The sequence below is a fragment of the Ochotona princeps genome, chromosome Y (genome assembly GCF_030435755.1).
Source record: "Ochotona princeps isolate mOchPri1 chromosome Y, mOchPri1.hap1, whole genome shotgun sequence".
Classification (NCBI taxonomy): domain Eukaryota; kingdom Metazoa; phylum Chordata; class Mammalia; order Lagomorpha; family Ochotonidae; genus Ochotona; species Ochotona princeps.
Window position 1 is genome coordinate 10,626,835 of NC_080866.1, and position 21,124 is coordinate 10,647,958.

The 21,124-nt window shown below is 41.2% G+C and overlaps 1 pseudogene; it reads right to left on the reverse strand.

The window, feature by feature from the left end:
• Positions 1 to 1,333: 1,333 nt before the first annotated feature.
• LOC131478718 (histone-lysine N-methyltransferase PRDM9-like) overlaps positions 1,334 to 21,124 on the reverse strand; it is a 63,335-nt pseudogene continuing 43,544 nt past the window's right edge.

The following is a 21,124-nucleotide window of genomic DNA, read 5'->3' on the forward strand; positions in this document are numbered from 1 at the left end:
CAGGTGCACATTTCCATGACACCCACATAGTCATGCAAACACCTACATGTAAGTGCACCATACATCTGTTGGTCTTCAACCCTGAGGCTATAGAGCCTGGAAACAGCAGGTGGAGGTACCAGAAGATGCCATTTCTTGCAACAATATCAGAACCAAAGTCAAAGAGAGGCCATCATGCTTCACTGGAGATAAGATTCCTCTCCTAAACCCAGTGTCTGTTTAACAACAGGTTTCTCTCCCACAGTCCGTGAACAGATCCGATTTTCATATACTCAAAAGAAATACAGGTTTACAGCTCCATGAAGTCTTAAGGAAACCTGATCTAGAACCTCTGTCCTAAACAGTAATAGCAGTGGTGGCATGTAACTTGGTCTTCAGGTGTGTATGCAGACAACATTCATTAGCATGAAGAAAACAGGTTGGTGGAAGATGTGTCTAAGGGTCACAAGTCAACATCCCCCAAAAATCTCAGCAACACTCCTCTGATTCTCTAAGTCATTTCTCATGAAAGTGGAAACGTGCTTAAACATTTCTTCAGTCTGTACACTGTTGGAGAAACTCATGACTCCAATAGCTCAAGACCTCTCTGAACTAAAGGCTGCTGGCTTGTGTTGGCTGTTAGATGATTTTATCTCTCTTTCACTCTCCTTCTCCACAAACACGCTGCTTCCTCCCACATGTGTTCTCTAGTAAGCTGATGAGTGTAGTCTCAACCACACTCCCTGAAAGCATATGGCTTCTACCTTCTGTGTCCTCTGGTGTGTGATGAAATGTAACTTCTGTGTGAAAACCCTCCTACACTCCCTTCAAATTGAGAGCTTCTCCCTTGTGAGTCTCTTGGTGCCTGGTGAGGTGTGATTTTTGTGTGAAGCATTGCCTGCATTATTTACACTCATTTGGTTTCTTCCCAGTTTGCAAACTCTCTGGTGACAGATAATAATCTGTGACATATCACTGATGCCCTACAAATAGTTGCCATACTCAGTCCCTACTCTGTTTGGGAATGCTACCTCTCACAGAAGATTTGAATGCTTCCTCTGCATTCACTGCCTAGCCTCTTGTGGGATCATCCTCTTTTTCTCACTCTCACTCGAGGCCTCCACTGACTTTTGGGTGGAGGCTGGAAGAAAAAAAGAATGGCCCTTATTTCTCCCTCTGCTTTTTTGTTTTTGAAATGGGTTTGGAATTTTTATGGACCTCTCGTCCTTAACTGTGTCATGGCATCTATGTGGATCAGATGGTGCCCATCCCCTTGAGAATGGTTCCTTGGTTACAGGAGCTGTCTTGCAGATGTTTCTGAGAAGTCCCAACAGCAGTAACTGAGGATGGCATGTCAAATGAGGAACTTGTGACTGAAAACGACAAGCGAGCATAGGTAACCAGGATGGATTTCTGACTACATGTGTCTTCCAAAATAAGATGGTTTGAGGTTAGGACAGATACAGACAAACAGCCTGGCTACCTGCTTTCACTTGGGTTAAGCCTGTCCTACTATTTGTTCCTCATGTGCTAGCAACAGCTGGCATCCACCAAGTGATCCTGTGTGATACGTCAATTATCTTCTTTTTTTTTTTTTAATTTCTATGACAGCTTTAGAAATCCAAAAGGTCTGTATCAGCAGATCTTTTCACAAATGAACCAGTCCAATGCAACCCAACTACCATTCTGTAGTTTCACTCTTAGACTACCTTCATAGTTTAGACGTCAGGGACCTCTACCACATCTGTTGAGGATGTCCTCTTCATTCATGTTTCCCTGTACTTCTCTATCCCCCAAAGATTTCACTTGGATCCCTGGCACTTTGTCTGAAAAGTTACTTGAGGCTATCTTTTTGTGTTGAAAAGAACTCTGATCACTCAGGGTAGAATTTCCTTCTTGACACTCTTTATGAACAGGAAGAGCTCTATGAAGGAAGAGGCCACACAACAGGAGATCCACAATTTTGGAAGACACATTTTGTTTAAGATGAGCACCTATGAGTAGATCTGTGTTTCTCAACCGAAAATAAGTGCAACTTCATGTTTTGTGTTACTGCTCTGGCTAGGCAAGGGACAGTAATGCCCGTTCCTGAGTCTGAGACAACCTAACTACCACTGACTCATGCCTACGCCAAGGATTGCTTTTCCTCCCTGTCACACAAATCATGTGAAAGACTATCGTCAGGTGTCATGCCTCTCTGAATTGACCAATCTCAGCGTTTGCCTATTTTCCATGCATTGGACCTTCCCACTTCAAAGATTACTCCATCCATTGACTGACTAGCTCTCTGAACCCAATTTCAGATACCCACTGCCCTCTGATAGGTTTACACATAAGACTCTATCAACCTCAGTGAGATGACCCAAATCTCCACAAGAGTCTTTTTCACTCAGGAAAATCTAGATGGGGGAAAACAGCGTGGTGGTGAGGTGCGTTAAGCTTCAGACTGCAGTGCTGCCAGCCTGTATATATGATTGCTGGACTCGTAGCTATGCTGCTTCTGAGCAACCCCCCTGAGAGTACATCTGGGAAAACAGCAGACTATGGCCTTAGTTTGTAGATGCCACTATGTGCAAAACCTGAAAGAAATTCTTTGGCCCTGACCTAAATCTCGTCCAGCCCTTGTTGTTGGGGCTATTTGGGAAATGAGCCAGCAGGTAATGGATTTCTCTCTTCCCTGTTTGTAGCTTTTCAAGTAAATAGAAAGGTGTTTCTAACGAGGCAAACAGACATGAAAACCAGAACTATTCTGAAATACTTGGCTGTGCTCATACTCATATTTCACCCAATTGTATTATTCAGCAAATCTCCATTTCCATGGACAGTCTTAAGCACAAAATTCACATGACAACATCCCATTGAAACAATGACTAAATAGAAACTTATGGCTTTTTTTTTGGAGGATGCAGGGAGCATGGAAAAAATGTAAAATAAACTGTTCATGATCCAGAGGGAACTTCCATAGTAGAAGAGCTGCAAAGTGACCAAGAACTAGTTTTTTGTGTTGGGCCCTCTCCAAAGGGGGTGTTGTGGGATACTTTTGTGCACCAAGTATTTAACAAATAAAAGAACTAAATGAAAACGGTATCAATTGTTCCCAGGAGTCAAAGACATAAAAAATGGGTCAGGATTTGGTTACACTGGTTTAAGTCACTGACTATGACACTAGCATGCCGTAGAAGCATTAGATTGAGCTCTGGTTGCTCCATGTTCAATCTCCTGTGTGTTACTGTACCCAGGGAAAGAGCACAAGATGGTTCAAGTGCTGAAATACATGGGAGACCTAGATGCATTCCAGACTCCTGGCTCAAGCCAGAGATAGTTTTGGCAGGTGCAGCATTAAATCTAATTGCATTTATATATGTAAATATATATATACATATATATTATATTACATATTTATATATATCATATGCAGATACATGATTGGTGTAGAGACAGAGAGGAAATCTTCTGCCTTTTGATTCACTCCCCAGTGGCCACAATAACCAGAGATGTGTCCATTCAAAGTCTTGAGCCAGGAACTTCATGCAGGGTCCCCCATGTGTGTGTAGGATCCCAAGGCTTGAAGCCATCCTCACGTGCTTTCCCAGACCACAAACAGGATTCTGGAAGGGATTTGGAGCAGTCAGGACATGAACCGGTGTCCACATGGGATCCCAGCATGTCCGAGGTGAGGACCTTAGACATAGGATGCCATACTATGCCCTAGTGCAGCTTTTGGGGAATAAAACAGTAGGTGGTGATCTCTCCTTTCTATCTCTCTCTCTCTATCTCTGTGCTTGAGTCTCTTATAACTCTTCCTTTTATTTGATAAGTAAGTCTTTGTTTTTGCTAAATGGAAATCACATTTGAATTGAACTTTGGCAGCACTTACAATACATTTGACTCCTTAGAGTTGAATCACAAATATTCCCAAGGGGACTCCTTTGCTTATTTCAACACAACAGTGCTACTTACCTCTCACTGTTGTGAGCTCTTCCTTTTTCTTCCCTTCTTTTTCTTCTCGTTGCTTCCCTTGATACCCAGCTTCTGGCCATACTCATCCCCATACCATATTAGCAGCTCACAGCCTGGTTTGATGACCTGGCAGGTGCAGTAAAATATCTGCCTGTGGTACTGGAAGGCCACCAAATTCTGCTCCTTATCATTGCGGGCACAGTTCACATACCTGGGGTGGAGATCAATGCTGAGTTTGCATGCTCTGTCACGTTCAAATCTCGTCTGTTCTGTAATAGCCTCCACCCTGCTTGAATCCCAATTCTGCAAAAGCTCTCCCTGCAAACATATACCTCTCTCATGAGATCACTGAATTCCCAGGTGCAAGTTGTAGATACAGTGTTCATTGTGATAAGTATGCTTTCTTCCTTCCTTCCTCACTAGTCATCCTCAAAACTCAAGCCCACCTTACTCCCACCTTGACTGCCATGAAGCACACAGAGTTTCCCTAAACTCCAAATTTCATTCAGTTTTCTGCTACAGAATTGGATGAGTGGACACACTCCTTACATCTAGCTTTCCACACATGCTCCACACCTCAGCTTTCCCAAAGGCAATCCTTTGGAGTTCTTTCTCTTGGACCTTTCTCCTGAATCTTGGGAGTCCAAGATCCAGATCCAGAAATGTAGAGGAGTCTTCATTGTTTCTTATCCTCTCACAGAACTGCTCACAGAAACCCTTGTCCAGATGCAGCTTTCTTTCTCATCCACATCCCAGGTTTGATTTTGTTTTGCTTAATTGATAAAGTTTAGTGTTTTATTTTTATTTGAGAAGCAGAGAAACAAAGAGGACAAGGGGAAAAAGACAGAGATGCCAGGAGAACGGGTGGAATGGGGACACAGAAAGGACACAGTGGCAGGCAGGAGCTTCAACCAGGTCTTCCATGTGGGCACAGAGGTCAAAGATTGAGGACATTCTCCAAAACTTCCCTGGATGCATGGGGAAGCCACTGGTTTGGCAGAAAAGCAACCAGTACTTGGAATGCAGGCTTCACAGTCACTGCCTTAGCCCACTGCTTGTCAATGTCTGTCCCCAGAACCCAGCTGTTTACTCGTTTTTTTTTTTTATCTTTCACTGTCTCATCGATTGAAGGTCTTATGTCTGAAGTTGTTCTGACAGTGTATAATTGTCAAAAGACTAAGAAACATTACTGCCAGGCACCAATTACATGGAATCTCCATGTATTTAAGAAATTTTTGACACTGGAAGGGCTTAATCAATGCTAATTAGAGAAAGAGTGAGTCTAATGGCCCCAGTTGATCTAGATTCCTCAAGGCCCATCTTTGTGTTCTGTTTATTAAGCATAGTGATTTATGTTATGGTAAGAAAGCAAGAATTAATAGCATCAAAGATGAAAAAGGCAACATAACAACAGACACCACAACCATTAAGGACATAATTAGAAATTACTACAAAGCGCTGTACTCTAACAAATCAGAAGACCAACAAGAAATGGAAAAGTTCTTAGGCTCACACCACCTGCCAAGACTTAGCCCAGAGGCAGCAAACGAACTGAACAAACCCATAACCGAAGCGGAGATTGAATCAGTGATTAAAGATCTCCCAACAAAGAAAAGCCAGGTCCTGACGAAAACGCTACAGAATTCTACAAAACATTCCGAACACAACTAACCCCAATCCTCTACAAACTCTTCAAAACAATAGTAAAGGAAGCAACCCTGACAAACTCGTTCTATGAAGTCAACATTAACTTAATCCGAAAACCAGACAGAGAACCCACAGAGAAGGAAAACTACAACCTATCTCTTTGATGAATATTGATGCTAAGATTCTCAACAAAATCCTAGAAAATAGACTTCAAAAACACATCGGACAGATCATTCATTCAGGTTAGGTAGGATTCATCCCTGGAATGCAGGAATGGTTCAACATCCGGAAATCCATATATGTGATACACCACATCCAAAAACTGAAAAACAAGAATCACATGATCGTATCAATAGACGCAGAAAAAGCTTTTGACATAATCTAACTCCACTTCCTGCTAAAAACCCTTACCAAGGTAGGCATTGATGGAATAAACCACAACATAATCAAAGCGATATATGAAAAACCCAACGCCAGCATCATACTGAATGGAGAAACACTGAAACCCTTCCCATTGAGATCTGGAACAAGACAGGGATGCCCACTTCCTCCAATACTATTCAACATAGTCCTAGAGGAACTCGCTGAGGCCATAAGACAAGAAAAAGCAATCAGAGGAATCCAAATGGGAAACAAGTCAAGCTCTCACTGTACACTCTCACCATACACTAAGATCAAATCTAAATGGATAACAGATCTAAACCTACATCAAGAAACCTTCAAACCTTTGGAAGAAAAGGTTGGAAATACTCTGCAAGATCTGGGGTTAGGTCTATACTTCCTAAAAAGGACACCAAAGGCAATAGCAATCAAGACCAGAATAAACAAATGGGATTTCATCAAACTAAGAAGCTTCTGTACAGCAAGGGAAATAATCAACAAAGTAACAAAGTAACCCACAGAATGGGAGAAGATATTCACGCACTACTTAGGTGATAGAATATACAAAGAGCTACTGTCCTGTCCAGCAGGACAGTCAACGGGGTCGCAGTCACCTAGGAGAGAATGAAGGGACAAGAGACACGAAGAATGGACAGCAAGACAGTAGGTCTGATCAAGCTGTCAGTTTATTGATTTCAACTGAGGGTTTTTATATTATTCAGTAACTAAGGCTCAGGGAAAGAAAAACTGGGACACAAGCCATGGTCTCAAGACCGATTGTTCTTGAGCAGCCACCATATCAACAATAGTAACCAACATATCGACAATAGCGTAGGTAATCAGTAACAAGAAGTTGGTAAGTACAGCATCAATCACATTCTGAAACAGTTGCTAGGAACAATTGAAGCTAAGCGTGTGATTAGTTTCATAACTTCTTTCCCAAGCATCTAGCCAACCGGGGGTTTCCAGTGTCCCATAGGTCTATATTCAAAATGGCTTCAGTGTGGCTATAGTGCACGGCTCCTGACAAGCTACAAAACAACCAAAATGTCAAAACAAACAAGCCACTCAAGAAATGGGCATGGGAAATGGACAGACACTTCACAAAAGAACAAATCCAAATGGCAAATAAACATACGAAAAAATGCTCAAGTTCCCTGGCTTTTAATTGATTGGGATGATACTCTGCTGGCTCTGCCTTCAGTCCAGAGAGGGTATGCCTAAGAAGCCGTTGAACTTGGCTGGACAATAAGATGTGGGTTTCTATGTTTGGTATATGCTTGCAATGGAGGAATCTCAACTGAACTTGAACTGTGGTTATGCAAAATGTGGAGGAATCCACTATGGTGGGAGGGTTTGGGGAGGAGTGGGGAGAATCCAAGTACCTATGAAACTGTGTCACATAATGCAATGTAATTAATGAATAAAAAAAAAAAGAAATACTAGTTATATAGAATATGCTTTTAGAAACAGGTCATGACATTCACAGGTCATTAGAATAAACATGAAAGAGGACATATGATGCAAAATTCACGGAGGAAAGTAAAGGAGAAAGGAAAGTGATCTTGTCTTGGGGAGAAATATCCTGTATAGTTGTAACATGCCATGGCTCTTACCTCATCCAGTTGGACAAAGAAGTATCCTTTCCATCCACGTATTCATAGCTGTTCCTGCCCTTGGCTATCTGAGTTTCAAAAAAATAGGTTAATACATTTCTGAAATGGGTGTAGTTCAGCAGAATTATTAACAACTCTATCCTCATGTTCTGTGACATTACATGACTCCAACACATGTTGAGACTTTACATAGTGTTGGTACACATTTATTCTGGTTTATTTCCCTACAGTAGAAGCCCATAGAGGAGATTGCCACTGCTGTATTGTTAACAGCCCAGTGATTTTCTCTAGGCTAATATTTATTTATTTTTTGGAATTATTTATTTTTATTACAAAGTCAGATGTACAGAGAAGAGGAGACAGAGAGAGAGATTGGAAGGTCTACCATCTGATGAGCCACTCCCCCAACTAACCACAGCAGCCGGTACTGTGCCGATCCGAAGCTGGGAACCAGGAAACTCTTTGGCGTCTCCCATGCAGATGCAGGGTGCCAAGGTGTGGGCTGTCCTCAACTGCTATCCTAGGCCACAAGCAGGGAGCTGGATGGCAAGTGGAACTGCTGGGATTAGAAAGAGTGCCCAGTTTTGATCCCAGCAGTTTCAAAGTGAGGACTTTAGCCACAAGGCCACGACGCCGAGCCCTATGCTAATCTTTACAGCCTGGCTGATCATGTTGGCTCAACTCATGCCATAATGTGTAGAAGGACACATGAACCAGTCTCATGCTAGGCAGGTGAAAAGCCATCAGACTGGAAAGGGATGTGCTTCTTACCTGCCAGCTGTACCCACTGTCAGCTTCCTCTTCCACTTCTGTGATCTTGCCCTCAAAAGGACCAAAGTGCAGCCCCAAAGGCAGTTCAGATGCTTCATTAAATACTCCAAGCCCAGCTTCCGGAATGCTCAATGGGCCAACTCGAAGTCCAGTGGGCACACTGAGGAGAGCACGACTAGGATGTCCCTTTTCCACTGGATTGTCCTTTAGAAACACGGGGGGTCCATGAGCAGCACAGCTCTTCAGGAAGCAGATCTGACACTTCTCACAATCTGGAGATGAGAGTGGAAGGGATGAGGAACATATACCAAACATTGCTGGCTATAGAGAGCATCAGAAGCAGCCAAGTGTTCACATCACTCAGTCTCAGTCTTGCACCCCAAGTTACCAGAAGACAGAATGATGTAAGACCAAATTACAAGTGGAATTTCAATTCAGACTATGGGATTTTTCTTTGTGGATGTGCCAAAGGGTCACTTACACAGTCTCACTGAACTCAGTCTCACTGAACTCTTTGTATGTCTGACTCTTTCTTCCTTTCAAGTTGTACATCTGAAATTCTTCATTCTCATCCTTTCTTCTGAGTTCTGAGATGGAGAGACTAAGTCAGTGAAGTTATCAGTTCTTTTGGGTTTAATGTTTCAAATAAAATAAAGGGCTTTCAAGACAAGGAAAAACTGCATGGACATTTGTTTTTCATTACAATCTCTGGTTTTAATTCATTTCCCCTGAAGTTTGAATATCTGTTTCTTTAAACAGCAAAGAAAGACACATCTAGAGATTGACACAGCAGTTGAGAGAATCAGAGTATACAGAAGGCAGAGAGAGGTGGGTAGGTTCACTTTTTGAGTAACCTGGATAGCACCCAAATCAGTCTCAGATCAGAAAGTTTTATTCAGTTTTCCCAGGGGGTTGTAAGACCTCAATCACTTATCTCCTCACCAAGTGTTACTAAGTTGTATATCAACAATTTGCTAGAGTCAGAGATAGGGTCAGTTCTGGAACCCAGGCACTCTGCCATGGGAAACAGGCATATTAACTAGTATCTTCACTCCTAGAACAACTGACTTCCTCTCCATGAAGTGTCTGCATATAGGCTAAGTAACCTGATCCCACCCTTTTTTTTTTAGATCATCCCCAAAGAGCTTAAAATATAATCATGTTTCTAGAGGCTCTATTTGTTTTGTGTTGAGTGTGACCCAAGCATGCAATTGCATCCCTCACAGCTTGACCATCCTCATCAAGCTTCACCTTCCTTGGGCTTCCTAGTAGGCCTAGAGAGACAGCTCCTGAAATTATTTTCTTACCAAGTTTTTGTGTAGAGTGCTGTCCTGAGCTGTTTGATTCCTTAGGATGGAACACTGCTTTCCGGCCCTTCTTTGAGCCAGTTGTGTTTAGTAAATTTGCAGTTCCTGATGATTCCTTCGTACTGATTTCATTATGTAAAGGCCCGCTGGACTTTCCCTTTAATGAGAAAGTAACATTTTTTTAAACTCATTGTTCAGTGCATTTGTCCTTTGGGATTGCAAAGTGTTTTCAGGTACATGGCATTCTTTAAAGTATCAGCAAACAAGGGAACATATGAGGTGATTGAATACTGAAGGGAAAAGCAGTGTCTGTGTTTCTAGTGTATTTGGGGATAGATCACATCATTTGAGCCTGTTTCTCTCTAGATGGTTTTCAATTTCCTCTGCACAAATGAAAGTGGAAAAGAGGATAACATTTAGAAAGATAATCTGGAGGACAATATTAATGAAAGCAGGTTGGTAGGGCTTCTTTAGGAATGTATGTCTTATCAACCTGTGGACCGTGAAGGGAAAATATAGGAAAGCACAGACAGGATGAAATACAACTGGAGAATTTGGTGGCATACATGAGGTTAGAAAGAGGTGAAATCAGATAATTGTTCAAAAATTAAGATGGTGATAAAAGCTGAAAAGGACAATATCCTGAGCTTAATTGATTTGGGGATTGGATAAGCTGGTGCCTATATCAATTGGCTTGAACCCAGATGTACTGTTAGATACTTCTCCACAGCTACTCTTGTTGACCTGTAAATTGGCATACATGTAGCTAAAGTTCATTTTGAGATATTACATACTCATTAATTTGATTTAGTAATATCTATAGTGCTACGACCAGTTTACCATGTTTTTATAGCTGAAACCCAAGTCATACATACATATATCATATATATGATACATATAGCAGATATGTATAAGATATATATATATCTTTAGAATTCCTTGGACTTGCTTTTCTGTTTTATCAGAAAATGTTGAATGAATTTTCCAGAAAATTTGGGGAAGTTCTTCATGACCCAAACTCTGCCAAAATTTTGGAGAAATATTTGTAATCAACTGGACACTCAAAAGTCACGTTGTATTGTCGAAGCAACAGGAAACAAAAATAATTGCAAACATTGGAAGGACTGCGTACTTAGTACCCAGAGAAAGAGGATGTTGTTTTGTCCTACAAGCATGAGGACATGAGTTCAAGATACAATTCTGTTTAATGTATGAGTGAACACAGAGGGAAGTTTAAGTTACTGCCTGTTTGATACATTCTCAGCATTAAAGCCTGGAGTCTTCAGGCTTGGAGGTTCTCTCTCTCTCCAGTAAGATTTCATGTTAATTCGTAAGGAACATTTCCAGAGGGAAAGAGAGACAACTATTATCAGTCCACTGGATCATTCCCAAGTGATGGCTAGAGCCAGAGCCAGGCTGATCTGAAGCCCAGAACCAGGAGCCTCCTCTAGGTCTCCCACGTGGTGCCAATGTCATAAGTCTTTGGGCCATCCTACACTGCTTTCCCAGGCCATCAGCAGGGAACTGGATGGGAAGTGGAACAGCTGGGAAATGAACTGGCTTCCACATGGGACCTCGGAGTGTGCAAGGTGAGGATTTAGACACTAGGCCCTTGCAGACTTTCTCTGCTCTAAATAAAGTCCCTATGAAGGTGTGGACACCCACTCTTATCTCAAACACTTAACAGTACTATACCTCACATTCCTCAACGTTTAAAGGAGTGTATTTCAGTAACTGATTCATAGGGTTGTTGGAAGGTTTAACTGTGTGTGTTGATGATAAACCTTACAAAGTCTGAAATACCGTGAAAACAACACAAGAAGTAGCGATTATTTGGCTTGTCTTGCTTAAGGTTCCTGATCATGTTAGCTATTATGAAAGATCATGAGAGGAAGAAGACAGTTAATAGTATACGGTGTCCTTTCTTCTCTTACCTGTGGGGGACTTAAGAGGATCATTATTTATCGATTTATTATTATTTTCTTTTAATGAAAGGGTTTTAAGAGCTACTCACCTTCTGCTGTCTGGTGTGTTTCTTTTTGCAGGTCATGCGACGAGGTTTGACTAGAAGGTGACAAGAAAGCATTGATAAATATTTCAAAACTTTGCAAACTTTTAGCAGAAAAGAATTTTGGATCAGAGAGTAGGGATTCTACCTGTGATCCAGATGTGACATGAAAATATCTTCTAACTATCACTAAGATGTATGTGTATGTGTTGAAGATTTTTATCTTTAAAACAGACCCAAAAAACAAAAGAAATCCTTCATTTCCACCTCCACTCTGACTTATGTCTATTGTGTTCAATTAAATAAAGTAATTTGATTTTCAGAATGTAACTGATGAACAATTTAGGAACAGAAAGAAATTTCCTTGATAAGAAAATAAAAATCATACGGAAAAATCTGTAATTAATTGCATAGTTAGTTTTTAGAAATTGAAAATAATTTCTCTAAGATCAGAAACAGGGAATGGTTTCTACATACTTGCTATTATTATTTGATCTGAAACTTTTCCTAGACAGAACAATGAGGTGAGGAAATAGCTTCTCCAATTTGGAAATGAAGCAACATGTTTTCTACATTTGCATTTGGCATGAGCTTACACATGGAAAACCCTGAAAATTCCATTAACAACCTGTGAGACTTAATTAAAAAAATAGCATAGTCATCAGAAAGAAAGAAAGTCAACACTTCCAATGAATTGTTGGGCTGCAGTTTGAGTAGTCTACAACATCAGCAACCCCATTCTTGAGCACTGGTTTCAGTTCCACCTGTCATTTTCACTTCATCACCTGGTGGTGCAATTGGGGAAGCAGGAAGTAATGGCCCTAATACTTGGGATTCTTCTACCCAAATGAAAGCTTCCGGTCTCTAATGTTGACCAGGTTCATCTGCACAGACTAGGGAGTGAATAAATGGGTAGATCTCTCTGTCTCTTTTTCGCTCCCTGTCTCTGACTTTGAACAACATACACAAACCACTTATGTACAAGCTTGGTTGTACTACTGTCTTGAATTAGTTAGTTCATGTTAAGTGTCAACTGTTCATACATTTTCCACTTTTTCTCTGATTAATAGCATAGTTACTGTTCTAGGATCTTATGTCAGCAGCCTCTGATGGGCACTGTTTTCAAGAGAGTAAATGGTGTTAATCAATTATTGCTGAGTTTGATGCCAAGAATGGTTTTCAGTTGCTGCTTATTTCTCCTGGCCCTCACTTTCTTGACTAGGTCTCTATTCTCAAAAGCATCAGTGTTGTCCAGGGGCTGTGAGTGCCAGCACTCATAAGAAAGCCAGTTGAGGGGGCTCTCAGAGTTAGATTAAAGCAAAATCTTCCCTTTAGGCAATACACCTAGAAGAAGAAGTGGAAGGCAAAGCGATTCATAGCACTCCCAGGATGGACTGGGAGTATTGAGTACAGGTGAGAGGTCTGCATAGTCAGAACACAAACATCCTTGTCCATATTCATCCCTGAACAGGTGGGACAAGGGGAGGGAAAACACACAGGCACAATGGGCTGATGCTGCATAGGTCTGTGTGACTTGCATGCTATATTTCCACTTCATTTTTGAAAGTAGGTCTGCTCTGACTTGCCAATCTTTGCACACTATTCCTTGGAGAACTACATGGAAACATTTTTGAAGGCATCTTGGAATGTTAGAAGACATGAGAGGTTGCTGTGTAATCACAGTGGCTACAGAAGAACAAGGTATCAGCCATGTCCTCTGGTCTAAATACAGTTGTCTATTCTGCCAATGCTAAACATCTGTCCTGAACCTTCTGTGCCTACCTCACTAACACAGCACTGTGCCCAAGGCTCTCACCTCCAGATTTCCCAGTGCTGAAGCTGGGTGTGTCCAAGCTTGCTTTGGCAGGAACCTTGACACATGTGATTCTGATATCCCACTCCAACTCCTCTGAGTCTGTCATCAAGCAAGAATTCTGAGAGAAGGAAGATGCAGGGGCTTGCTGTGAGCTAGGTCTGAAAACCAGGAACCCAGCCATGGGCTGTGGCACCAGCAAGATAGTGATCAACAGGCAGGCTCTGCCCTCACTGAATTCCTACAGCTCTAGACATCTGCTGTCTCAACAAAGAGAGGTGCATCGTCATGGAAACCAGAATGTGGGGCAGACAGGCAGTTAATGGAATACTGGAATTCAGGGCTCCTTGGGGGTGAGGAGGGGGCCAAGCATGTCAACTTGTAGACCTTCAGGTTTGTACTGAGAATGATGGGCTTCCCCAGAGGTGGATAAAATTTGCGGTCTCAGGTGAAACAGGGTTGGAGTCTAAGATGGGAAGCTTATGAGCCTGACTGAAGAGTATGTGCCTTTGGTATTTTGAGGTTACCTAATCCTGGGTAAGTGTATGCATTATTTGAGGCTAAGCATTTGTGTGAATGAGGCTTGGGATCTCTCAAGTTGGGCAGTTTAGGACTGGCCCTGGACTTTATTCAAAGGGCAACTCTGTGATTGGTGACATGCTGGGTGGGGGTTATTGCAGCACACCAGGCTCGAGGCCAAAGGGCTCTCTCAGGCTAGTGGACATCGTCTCTCAACTACAAAGGACCCATACTCTATCACCCTGAGGAGATTGGTAGGTGCTCAGGGTGAAGGGGCCTGTGGCACAGGCTAAGGAGAAAGGGGTCACACTACAATGTCACGGCCTGGGCTCTGGTCTATTATTCCTGCTCTCCCAAGTGCTGTTAACCATTGTTGTCCCCTCCTGTGACACGTCTGGGATTACAGAAAATGCCAGTATGAAGTGTGAATATTCTGTATGGTACTGCTTTCTGATGATGCTATGATGAAAGTAGTAGTGCTGGTTGGCAATCTAAGAACTGATGGTGCACGACAGAGGAAGGAGCCACGACTATCAGTCATGGTTACCTCAGCCTTGGGTCCTGTTGGTTTGGGTGGAGCTGAGTTTACTCCCACCCAAGTCCTGGCCCTGTGCACAGCACATCTGTGTCCTACTCAGGGAATAGTAAGACCTCCAAGAGTCAAGCTCAAGTCAAGCTTCAACTTCAGGATGCTGCATTTATGCTGGGCCTTTCTGGAACCAAAGCCAGACTTGTTTTCAATAGCTCAACTCCAGGCAGAAGCAACTGTGTCCTGAAAAGTCAAAATCCATGTTGTGTATTGTGTCCTGGGTATGCTGAAGCACATGTGGGCTGTTTCTGGGTGTGCCAGTGTCTATGTGTGTGATGGTTCCTGGGAGTTCAAGGTGTATATGTGTGCTATTTTCTGAAATGTCAGTATCTGAACTAATGCATATTCTTTGGTGTTCAGCACCTCTCCATGTGTACTGCTTTCTGAAAGGCTAGGGGCAATGTGTTAATTCTTTTATTGGCGGCAGGGCTATGAGGTAGGGACTTTCCCTTTGAACCTTGGGATTAGATGTATCTTGTTTCCTTGAATTCTGGAGACTGTGCATGTGTTACTTCCTAGGAGTGTGCGGTGATAGCTCTCACTTGTATTGCTCTGGCAGTGGTATTGGTCTCATTTTCAAGTCCTAAGCCATTAGTTATAGCATTATGATTGTACCTGTGAGTTGTGGAGTCTATTTTCTGTTGTTAATATCACATTGCCAGGTCTGTGTTGTAGTGAATGTGTACCTTTGCTAACCCTGATGAATCAATTCATTAAAAATGAAACTGATAAAGAAAGGAAATTGTATTGCTAGGAGAAAAATGACAAAAAGTGAAGCAGAATAAGGGAGAACTTTCCAGTACAGAATCAAAACAGGAAATACATATATTTAATACTTGAGGGTATAGCTGAAGGGGAAGATAAAGTATTAGTGACAGAAAAAAATAACGTCAACTTAGAGAAAGATACAAATTTGAATGTCTTTGCCTTGAATAACCACAAAAGTGTTCAGCGGAAGAGAACAAGTAAATTCAAGAGATGTATTAAATGTCACAATGAGCATAGAGAAATATAACAAATGCTAATTTTTTAAAAAACATATTTTTATTTCATTTTCTTTTTTTTTTAATTAATTACATTGCATTATGTGATACATTTTTTTTTATGCACTGGGATTTTTCCCTGCCCCTCCCCAAACCCTCCCCCCACGGTGGATTGCTCCTCCTTGTTGCATTTCCATAGTTCCAATTCAGTTGTGATTCTTTCATTGGAAGTTTTGACCAATCATAAATTGCAGCATCTTATTGTCCTGGTAAGTTCAATGGTTTCTTGGTGAGACCATCTCTTGTCTGAAGTTAGAGCCAGCAGGGTATCATCGCAATCAATTAAAAGCCACAACATAATATTTCCAATCATTTACAACATTATGGCATTAATTGACATGGTATTGGTTAATCAATATGTTAATAGGAAAATGCAGGTTCTCAACCACATCCTGTGGCTTCTTCATAGACATTTCAATTTTGGTTTACATTCAACTGTGTTCTATACACCTTAAAATGGCTTAGATTGCTATTCAGCTGTCTCATGCCTATTTTAATTTTAGTCTTTAGCAGTTTATAGCATTGAAGCATGTTTTCGCTGAACCTGGCTGTTTTTCAGGTGTCTAACTCTATAATTCTAACTGGATATATTTCAACAATTTAGGTGAGCATGTTTAGCAGGGGTGTGCAGAGAAATGTTCCATACTCTAGTGAGGAGTAACTAAACTTTGTGTCCCACACAGTGAGTTATAAGTGCATCCATGCTAACCATTTCCTGTCTGTTTCTAAGCTTTCCTTGTTGTTCTCTATCTATTGTAGTTTGGTTTGTTGGTTTGTTTGTGTGTTTGTTTTGAGTGGTTTCTGGAGCCCTCCTGATGGTTATTACGAGAGAGGGTGGGGACCCAAAGTTGGAAGCAGGCAAGGACCAGAGAAAGCTCCTCTCCCTCGTCCCGAAGAAAGTTTACTGTTCTTCTGTGTCTGTGGACCACTCAGGGTTCCTGGTTGTTGTTCCGATGACCTTGGATCCTGCAAGGCAGGACTTGGGCTTCTTCCATCCCATGTGGTAGATCCAAATGGGGGTGGTTGACCTCAGAGTTCTTGGTCTCCGAAGGCACTCCATTTCCTCATGGTCTCCTTGGCAGTAGGGATGTAGTCCTCGGTGCTCCTTGGTACTGATAGTCCTTGGTGAGTATCTGGGAGTATTAAGGGTTGGTATAAAAGCCTCCTCCTGTCCGCCTGACCACTCTAAGGCCCCCCTGCTCTATGCATATGCCCTCCTGTTAAGAGGTTGTTAGGATTACTCCTGATTCCCCCATATGCCTTTGTGTATTTACTATTGTCTAATGCTAATTCGAATCTGTTTCTATGAGTTACCAGTTATGATCCTGATAGGTTATATTTCCCGTCTGCCTCACACCTTCTAGGGTGATGTAGATTTCTCTGTTCTCCCTCCCCTTTTCCAAGTATCATGGGGCCTTACAAGTACATTAGGTTTAATTTTCTTGTTTTTTTTTTTCTCTTGCCTTAATATTTATGCTTACTATTGCTGGGAATCACCAGAAATTCATCTCTGACCTACACTGGGAGTCCATTTGGGCACCATTTCTAATCCCAGTGGCCCTGCTTCTCACCCAGCTCCCTGCTTGTAGCATGGCAAGGCATTTGAAAGATGTGGGACCCTTCATCTATGGGGGAGACCTGGAAGAAGCTCCGGGCTGCTTGCTTCGGGTTGCTTTAGCTCCAGACATTGCAGCTGCTTAGGGAGTGAATCAGTGAACCGATGATCTTCTCCCCAGTCTCTTCATCTCTCTGTATATCTGATTTTCCAATGAAAATATCTTTAAAAAAGATATATATATCATATATGTATATATATATATATATATATATATATATATATATATATATATATATATATATATATATATATATATACCCTTGTTTTCCAGCTGTCTTTAATCTACGTAATTACCAAATCAGGTCTAGCCCAATACAGTAACTTCTTGCTTTGTGAGAATGCTTACTTCCTGAGAAACACATTCTCATGCAGTTTTCTGTGTGTATAAATGCCATGCTGTGTGCTCAAACTAAGATGATTACAATGTTTGTGGGTGATGGGATCACTCTTTTCTGAGAACTTGCTAAATTGTGTTATACAGTGCTTGCTAAGTTGCTTGCTATACTCAACCATGTGCATGCATATCCATATAAAAGCCCTATCCATTGCAACAAAAAGAGGGACACTCTGCTAGGGTTTGCCAGTGGGTGAGCAGGTGCACCAATTATGGCATATCTGTGTAAGAGTATAGAAAAATAATGTCATTGGGAATGGAGCTGAAAGCTTTTTATTTTATGCTGCCATATATTTTTGAATCTGTGTATTATTTAAAGCCATTTATTTTTATTAGAAGGAGTAACGTGGGGACTGGAAAGGGAGGAGAAAGAATAAGGTAGGTTTGGAGAAAGGGAGAGTGGGAAGGAATAGACAGTCTGGGGTAGGATAGAGGAAAGTAGGTCTCTCATCTGCTGATTCAGCCCGAAATTGCTGCAAAAGCCAGGAGTAGGCCATTATGATGTTCCCTGCAGGTGTGTAGGTGCCAGAGCACATTGGCTCTCGTCCACTATTCTGTCACATTAGCAGGAAGCTTGATCAGAAGAGGAGCACCAAGACTCCAATCATGTCCCAAATGAAATTCTAGGATTCTGGGTGATGCTTTACCGATGCCAGACCTGGCCCTGGAGATACATATGTCATTTCACATTTTCTATAGATGCTTTGTCATATTCCCACACAGTGTTGAGTCATGCCAAGTGGAGCATAATGGATAGAGTAATACCGTGCATTAACATCCTACAACCAATTATTAACAAGAGAGGACATGCACTTGGACTGGAAGGGAGGATGTCCTTGTGTGAAGGGATAGTAGTTTCTCTCTGATCCTGCTTCAACATAACTACTAACACATAAACTGGGAGGCAGCAGGTGGTGGCTCCTGAGTCTAGATGTCTGTCACCTGCCTGAGAAATGTAAATGGAATCCTGATTCCAGCCTTTGGCATATCGTAGCTGTGGATGTTGCACATATTTTAAGAGTGAAATAGTGCCACACAGAAGCTCAGCTACAGGGAGAACAGGTCTGCATTGAGCAGGTCACAGAACAACTGCAGGGCTGACTGCAGATGCCCATCTCTGGTTTTCCTTTGGAGGAACACACAGAGTAGATCTCCCATCTCTCAAAGTGGGGCCAGCTGTGGTCATCTTTACACACGTCTGTCCCTGGTGATTTGCGTATTCTTAGAGGCAGCCCAATAGACACATTGCAGTACCATATCCACTCCTGGGAGAAGCAACCTGATAGATTTATTTCCATACACAAATTTTAAAAAATGCAGTTTAATTTTTTTTTGTGATGCAGTTCCATAGGCTCTAGCATTTACCTTCCCTCTTACCCGTACTCCACAGCCTATTTTCGCCTCTATCATCACAATAGTGTTGTCCTTACAAAATAGTCATTAAGTTCATTACTCTGCTATTTCAGTATATCCTGACAATTTAATATAAACAATGCCTTAAAAGGAACCATTATAAATACTATATTATAATACATGTTATATCTTGTATAGTATATCTATGTATTTTTAATTATGTATTTATATTTTATACTTTAAACATTTAATTTTTATTGAGATTTTTTCCTGGCAAAACCATAAGTACATGTAATTTATGCAGTATTTTAAATTGCAGCATTTCTGTGCTTCTGTTATATGTATTCATATAACATATCATTTAAAATGATCCACTGTTTTCCTAACATAGGAACTTTCTGAAGAAAAATTCTGAATCCAGAATTACAACATTCATCTGACAATTATTCATGTTAATTCTGCTTTACTTTATTTCAATCTCATTTTGGTTACCCTGTCAGTGAGGATCAGGCCAACAACTTACAGAATATTTCACCTTTTTTATTTTACTTTTATCCCCCCTACTTCCTCATATGTTAATTTTTATTTAATAGAGTCATTTATCCCTCCAGAATTGTCTGCGTTTTTGAGAGGCTGCTGTGTGTTAGATTCTCGCTTCATCCCTAGGAGTGTGTAGCAGTATGCAGGATCTTGAGGACCCACGTTTTGGTTTAGTTTGAAGACTAAAAAATTTAGAGCCAACAGGTCTTTGCTCTGTTACTCAGACATACAAATAGGGGGATAAATCTGAAAAAATTAGGTTTCTTGTAAAGTGGAATGACTTGTAAGTGTGTTTTGAGTAAGTTCAATTCTGCTAGTTACTCTGATTCATGACATAGTTGAATGAGTCTGAGAAATGTAAAATGTTCTCCACTCAGATTTCTCACAGCCAATAAGCTAAACTCTATGGCAAATATTTCAGAAAGATATGAAAGCATGCTGTGGGTTTCTATCAGATCATCTTATAGTATACTTGAAGAACACCTTAGGATCCTTTGTTGTCGAGATGATCTTCTGTCTAGGGTGATAATATATAGGAAAATCTTAGCAAAGCACGAAACATTAGATTAAAGTCTAACAAACTCTGAGGTTAAATAAAAAATCAGTGCCTAGTTTGTAAAATTTGCTTTGTAAAGATCCCTTAATTCCATGGTTAAGTTTTTTTCGAGGTATTTACAGAGTTCTCTCAGCTTTGTGAATGGGACCCTATCAGGCATTTCATGTCTCTTTTAATATTCTAGTTTTGAAGAATCGCTGTGTTCCTTTTAGGGAGTCTTACTCACTTCTGTGTTTTTGTTTCTTGTATTTCTGTATTTAGTTTTAGGCATATCTAGAAGTACTTTTTGGTTTTTCCTCTGATGGCTTTTATCTTTGAACTACTCTCTGTGACTTGGTTGCTTGACTTCTTCAGTGAAGATCTGGGGGTGTATCGATCGAGGGAATTATCAAGGCATAATCACAGTATCACATCCTCTCTTTCCAGAAGAGCAACAGCCATGATTAGCCCATAGTGGCTACAACTGTCAGCACTTGCAGCACAGAGAACCTCAGTGTAGGCCTGTAAGTGCAGAGCCCTGCAATGATCCACCTTGGATACATAGAGATCTTTTAGCCTTGATCTCAGACATGTTGAATGCCCGAAGACCCAGCTTTACACCATACACTGTCATGCAGTCACAGCATTCCCATAGTCTTTGCATAGAAGACTCCAACAGTCACAAAATGTTGGGAATTCTCTCGTTTCTGTGAATCTGCCCCACTTGCAGGGTGAGGAGTGGTGTTCCCAACGCCAGTTATGAATGGCCTGCCTTCGTAGTTTGTGCCCAAGAAACTGGGCTCAAAGTCAGTGAGGGACATGCATTATCCTTATAATACAATCATCTAGCAGTGCTCTTGTAGAACTAGGTGTGCACCACAGCCACTACAATCCCTGCTGATCTCAAAGAGGTGGTTTCTCCTGAATAAACCAGGGCACACCAAAGTAACACTATCTCCTACTGGTCCATATGAGTTATATATATTTTATATATATATATATATATATATATATATATATATATATATATATATATATATATATATATACA